We start from the raw sequence: 6,383 nt of genomic DNA, 5'->3' as shown, positions 1-6,383 counted from the left end.
GGAGCCGTGCGTGGTTGTAATCAGGCCTGATGGGAAGGCCCCGACTCCACCGCGGCCTTGAGCGGCTGCCAGCTCTGTGACCAGGCCTGCTTCAGAACTTGCCTGCAAGTTATTTATTTTTTTTTTCCAGCGTGTCTGGTTCCTACAAATGGACTTTCTAAAATCTTCTCAGGCTCCAAGAAGCCCCTTGGGCTATGCATCCCCTGTCCTTCATGATCCCCTGGCTCAGTGGGAAAACCTGGAGATGATTTCACTCCATTTGGCTACATGTAGATACTCCCCTTCCTTTCCTCACTGCCTTCCCATTTATTGTGAAAGGAAAGAATAGGAGGCTGGGATGGAGGCTCTGTGGAGAGGCTGGCCTGGCTAGCCAGTCACAATGACCTTGGGCCTGCTAGCTAACTCCTTTCCCCCGTGTTTACCCTGGACAGGCAAGGTGAGTGGATGGCACCCAGAGGCAAATGGTGAGTGCAAGTGTGCATGTGTGCGTGTGTGTGTGTGTGTGTGTGTGTGTGTGTGTGTGTGTTTACTGCTCCTCGCTCCCAGAAGCCTGGCGCTGATGGTGATGTCTCTCTCAACGCAGGAACAAGGGGTTGCATTGTTAGCTTGCCTATCTCTTGGTTTCTGATTCACCCTGGGCCACTGCAGCCTGAGCAGGTTCACAGCTGCTCAGGGATACACTTTCCAGCACATTTAGGACTTGGAACAGCCCCAGGTTTCAGGAACACATGGTGATGGGGGAGGGAGTGGGGCTCAAATAGACTAGGAAGGGGGAAGCAAGCTCCTTCTTTCTTTCTTCAAGATGAATCTCCATTTTCATCATCTGATAGCAGGAACAGCATGTGAGGACGGCGGATGAATTGCAAACCTGTGCAGGTCGGGGGAGAGGGCAGGCAAGTGGGGGGAGATGGGCAGATTTAGTTCATCCTGGCTGAGGTCTCCTTGTGCAGCCTGCTCCCCTCTGACTCGCAGCTCTTGCTCCAGTTACAGCCTCCACCCAGCCCCCCAAGCCAGCCAGGGACGCTCCAGTGTACCCCGGAAGTCGACCCCTGGAGTGAGTTTCCAATAGCCATGGCCAAGGGGACGAGGGAGGAACTTTGGACTGTCCCTAAGATCTGGGGAGCTGGGGCTCATGCAGATTCCATCCCACAAAGCAGTGGTGTCCTTCCTCTTTGTTCCTGCTGGCTTTTTAAGGAGGACACAGACATGGAACTTTCCCAGCCTCTGCCATCTCCTCTCTTTCTCTGAGGCAAGTAACTGCCTCACAACTGACAGGAGCCAGGTGACGCTGTTGTCTCTTGCCCATATTCCACTTCAGTCATGGACCCCTCCACCTAATCTCTGTTCACTAGGCATGGTCCAGGTGCTGGTTTTAGTTAGAGCAGAATATGGTCCCTGAACCCTGAGACCCCCCACGTTGATGGTGAATCCAAAGGAATGGGTAAGTCTTTAATGCCCGTGTGACAGGAGCTGATGCATGACAAAACCTGACTTGAGCACTCTCAGTGACTCTGAGGGACCTGTGACAGGGACACGTGGCTACAGGCAGCCTTCCCCTCTGTCAGCATCTACCTGGGCAACCTGGAGCAGGCTTCTCTGTGCGCCACAGCCCACCCGTGGGGATGACAGCGGATGTTCACCTGCCTGCCAGGGTGGCTGCAAGATGCAAGGTAAACTGTGTGCACCACACCAGGGCAACGTAGAAAGCCTGTCTGACTCTCAGATTGCTCTTCTCCCCCTTTTCTCGATGTGGTGACTAAGGATGGAGGACTGTCCCATAGGAGCCAGGATCAGAACAGGAAGGCTGATGTGCTGCTGGAGCTGGCTGCCCCTTCCGGTCCTGCCTGCCAGGGGCAGTGCTGCACAGAGCTGGCTTCTGTGTGGGGCTCGGAGCAGCTCCCGGCTCCCACCCAAAGCCCCTTTCTCCTGTGCTCTTGCAGAGCTTGCTCACAGGCTCCCATTCAGAGGCTGACTGATTGAAGAGGCGGCTGTGGGTCGGCAGTGTGACCTTTGGGCCCGCCTTGGTGGGTGAGTGAGTTAAGCCCCCGAGGCCCCTCCACCCCAAAGGGACCAGCCAGGCCCTGATTCTGCACAGATCTAGCTAGGAAGGTGCCATATGGCAGGGAGGACGGGGCTGAGGTCCTGGCTTTCAGCCCCCATGGGTTACCCACCCCTTCTCTTCAATGTGCCCATTCACAAAGCCAGGCAAATAATCACCCTTCTCTCTTCGTGTGGATTAGAGGAGGGGAGGGGCTGAAGGTGAGTTTACAACTGACTCCATGAGAAAACAGGAGAGATCCTTGGTACCATCCAGTTGCCTTGTTAACAGTTTTTTGGTTTGCTTTTTGTTTTTGGTACAAGGGACTGAACCCAGGGGCACTTAACCATTAAGCCACATCCTCAGCCCTTTTTATTTTTTGAGACAGGGTCTTGCTAAGTTGCTGAGGCCGGCTTAGAACCTGTAAGCTTCCTGCCTCAGCCTCCCGAGCCACTGGGATTATAGACCTGCACCACTGCACCCAGTTGAACAACTTTTTTTTTTTCAAAGATAGAATGTTCCATAGGGTGCACTGCCCAACTGGACAGTCACTAGCCACAGGTGGCTATTAAGCATTGCAATGTATCTAGTGTCACTAAAGAATGAAACTTTTAATTACTTAATTTAATTAGGTTTAAATAGCCGCATGTGGCTAGTGGTGACATTTTATTGGACAGCGCAGGTCTAGTGGAGAGGGAATGCTGTGTCTTTGAGGCCACACAAACCCAGGTTCAAAGTGTGACTCTGCAATATATACTTGTTCCTGTGTGGCTGCTTAACCTCTTAGGACTCAGTTTCCCCACTATTTAATATACAGTTGAGTAAATAATACTAAGTGAGCCTGGTTGGGGACAGGCTACTGTGCAGCCAGCATCAAAACCAGAGTCCAGGTCACTGGCTCCAAGATGCGCTCACAGCCAATCCTCCTTCCCTGCCTCAGCCAGTGTGAGGGTGCAGGCTGCAGAGATGGGAAGGAGGATATAGGTCCAGACTTCTTCCCTGGCCTTGGCTGAGGGAGGCCGGTGTGCAGGAAAAGTCTCCTCTCTCCAGTGCAAGGAAGAGTTGGCAGACCAGGTCCAGAAGTCTTGGGCTAGGCCATCAGGCATGGCTTTCAACTCTGTGGCCCCCAGATGAATCTTCCATAAGCAAGTGTCCCAGTGGGCCAGCCTGGACCCAGGCTGCATGGCGATGCTACCAGAAGGAAATGCCCTGCCCTGGTCCTCAGCTGCCAGCTTTTCCTCCTAGACTTCTGCCCCTCCTGCTTTTCTTCCTCCTATACCTGAGCCCAAACTTATCTGTCCCATATCCCATCCTGGTGAGAATCTGCTCATTATTTTCCCAAATGACAACTGCATCTCCGTGGTCCCAGGTACCAATGTCCTCCTCAGATCTGATTTTGGCCTTTCCAAGAAGTGTGGACAACAGGATAAAGAAGGGGAGGTCCTGAGCCAGGTCAGAAGGTGAGAGCGGGGAGGGAGCACATCCCAGGCTGCTCCGAGGGCAGTCACCTCCCCTGTCTTGCTCTCCAGAGCCTCTGAGGCAGCTACCTGCAAACCCTGTGCCACCATGCCAGGTAAGTGGGGGCTCCCTGGAGCAAGGATCTGGGCCCAGGACATTCAGCCCAGCCAGCACATGCTGGTCTGTCCTCAAGGTGCATGGCACCAACAGTTCATCTGGATGACAAGGTCCCCCTTCCCCAGTGAGGGAGAGTTGGCACAGTGCCAAGCGTGGGTTTCCCCAACACACCTTCATCTCCCGGGGCCCATATGTCCTCGCCCAGTGTTATGTCACAATCCTGTAGTGAGAGGACAAGAGCTCTGCCCCATCCATGGAAGGGGAGATGGAGTTTCAAAAAGCTACCTAGTAACTCTGCATGACTCTCTCCCTCCTCCCCACACTGAATCATCATCATCATCATCATCATCACCACCGCCATCACTTTCACTTAGTAAAGGCCAGGTTCTGTGTGTGGAGCCTGCTTTATTACATCATCTGAGAAGTAGGTATCATGGTCCCTATTTTATAGATGGAGAAACTGAGGACCAGAGAAGTCACTAACTTGTCTAAGACCACACAGCTCCTTTGAAGCAGGAGAGAGAAACATGAGGCCCGAGATATCACTCTGTGCCCTGCACAACTGCCCAGGACGGAGGAGCTAGAGCAGGGAAAGGCTGGTGAGGTGGCCGTCACAGGCCACTCCATAACATGCCACTGAGCCCAGAACATGGAGTCTGCCGCCTGGAGCAAGAGAAGAGCTCGGTGGGAGTCGGCCTGCAGAGCTTCAGGAAAACCCCCGGAGAACCAGCTGCAGATCTTCTTTCCCTCCACTCCACCCTCGTGGAGACTTTTCCTCCAGGCCAGCCTGTTCTGCTGGAAAAACAATCTCCCCTGCCTGAGGACCCGGGCGGCTGGGCTACCTTCTGGTCTGTCTTCATTCAGATCCATTTCTCCCCTCCCTGGAGCCGGGGGAGGGAGTCATGCTGGGGGAGGCACGGGTGGGGCTGAAGACTTCATCTGTCCCCCTTTAAGCCAAGCAAAGAAAAATAGCCTTTTGCCAAGATCTTTCATCTCAGTCATTTACTCTCGCAGATGTTTTCTGCAATATAAACAAGAAGCAAGGAATGTCGGGGAGGAAAGGAGGACGGGAGGCGGGCAGGAGGGAAGGAGAAGAATCAACAGCTTTGAAACCTGGGCCTGCAGAGGGCAGGAAACAGGACCTCAGCAGGGGCCCTGCTGCCCTGAGAGCATGGGCAAACCCGAGGTCATTGCCCCAGGCCAAGCAGAGGGCGGCTACTGGGGGTGTCTTTGAAAGAAGGCTCTGGAGAAGTGGGCCAGTGAGTGGTCACCCCAAACAGGCTCCCCCTGCCTGGGAACCTGCCCATGGGGAGACACTGCTGGGGTGTTACCTGGAGTGGCACCTGGCTGGGGCACACCCTTGCCCACCTTAGCACACCCTGAAGGCTGTTCTGGACTTCAGAACTCTGTCCACTGCCCAGATCTGCCAGCAAGACCAGTGGGAGGTGCGGCACCCACAGTGGCAATAAGGATTTGGTCATAGAGGGAGGAGGAAGAATCCTGAGCTGGGGGGTGGAGGGCAGGAGCAGCAGATCACACAGTGGGTCAAGAGCTAACCAGGAAGGCAAATGGCTCCCAGCTCCACATTTTGTGGGATTCCTACTGGTGTCAACAGCTAATAAGCCTGGGGTTGCAAACTCAAATGCCTCTGGGGACTGACCAGGAGCCCAAAGGAGTGTCCCTGAATGGGGACAGTATGAAGAAGAAAAGGCAGACCCATCTAGAAGGGTGGCCACCACTCAGCTTCGCACTACGAAAGATTCAAGAGAGCCCAGAAATCCACAGCTGTGTATAAAACTCCTGTTTTATTTTTGTTGTTGTTGTTGCTTTTCTTTTGGGGGGGATACCAGAGATTGAACTCGGGGGCACTCAACCACTGAGCCACATCCCAGCCCTATTTTGTATTTTATTTAGAGACAGGGTCTCACTGTGTTGCTTAGCGCCTCAATCTGGCTGAGACTGGCTTTGAACTGGGGATCCTCCTCCCTCAGCCTCCTGAGCCACTGGGATGAAAGGCAAAATGCTACCACGCCCAGCAAAACTCCTCTTTTGAACAATATCAGAAACACTATGTTGGCCACACGGAGAGTAGCTGTGAGCAGATTTTAGTTTATGAATCAATATTTGCAAAAAGTTGGTTGTGTGAATGAATTCTGTTTTCCTTGCCCTGATCTCAACTTCACAAAAGGAATCGTGAGAAGAAGGTTGAAAAAGAAACAACAGGGGCTGGGATTGTGGCTCAGTGGTAGAGTGCTCGCCTGTCACGGGCGGGACCCGGGTTCGATCCTCAGCACCACATAAAAATAAAAGCCTTGTGTTGTGTCCATCTACACCTAAAAAGAAAAAAAGAAACAGCAAACTATCTCCCCACAATGGAGCTGGATATTCAGATGGATTCACAGAATCAGAGCCTGGTCCCAGCCCTCAAGGATGTACGCTGTAGCTGGGAGAACTGAGACCCAGCCTTGACACTGGCACAGGATGTTGAGGGGAAGGGGAAGAGGAAGCCAGGCAGTGCTTCCCACCGGAAGTGGTGTTTGGGCTGAACCTTGAAAAGTGGATAGGAAGAGCTGCTTGTTGCAGGCTGGTCGTGAATTCTAAAACTGGGAGACTTCTCAGGACACTGAGATCTCTGCAAAACTAGGACCTGGGACCCCTGCCTGCTAAGAAAGAGGGCCCACCCTACTCTTGCCACCAGCCTTCCCTCACTCGCTCTCACCCACTGCCACGAATTGTATGTAGGGTCTCTAAGAAACCATCACTTAGGGTC

The 6,383-nt window shown here is 53.3% G+C and overlaps 1 long non-coding RNA gene across 5 annotated transcripts; it reads left to right on the top strand.

Annotated features, from left to right (window-relative positions):
* Positions 1–669: 669 nt before the first annotated feature.
* LOC113180347 (uncharacterized) lies at positions 670–5,387 on the top strand. Of its 5 annotated transcripts, none has more exons than XR_003300468.2 (6): positions 670–876; positions 985–1,054; positions 1,468–1,670; positions 1,941–2,028; positions 3,408–3,611; positions 4,065–5,387. It is a non-coding gene; the product is annotated as an uncharacterized LOC113180347 (long non-coding RNA). The 5 variants fall into 5 exon arrangements; XR_003300467.2 differs by having other exon boundaries at positions 1,353–1,670; XR_013343715.1 differs by having other exon boundaries at positions 985–1,670.
* Positions 5,388–6,383: the final 996 nt, after the last annotated feature.

This window comes from Urocitellus parryii, chromosome 6 (assembly GCF_045843805.1).
Source record: "Urocitellus parryii isolate mUroPar1 chromosome 6, mUroPar1.hap1, whole genome shotgun sequence".
NCBI classification, from domain to species: Eukaryota; Metazoa; Chordata; class Mammalia; order Rodentia; family Sciuridae; genus Urocitellus; species Urocitellus parryii.
This window is presented reverse-complemented; position numbering and strand designations above follow the sequence as displayed.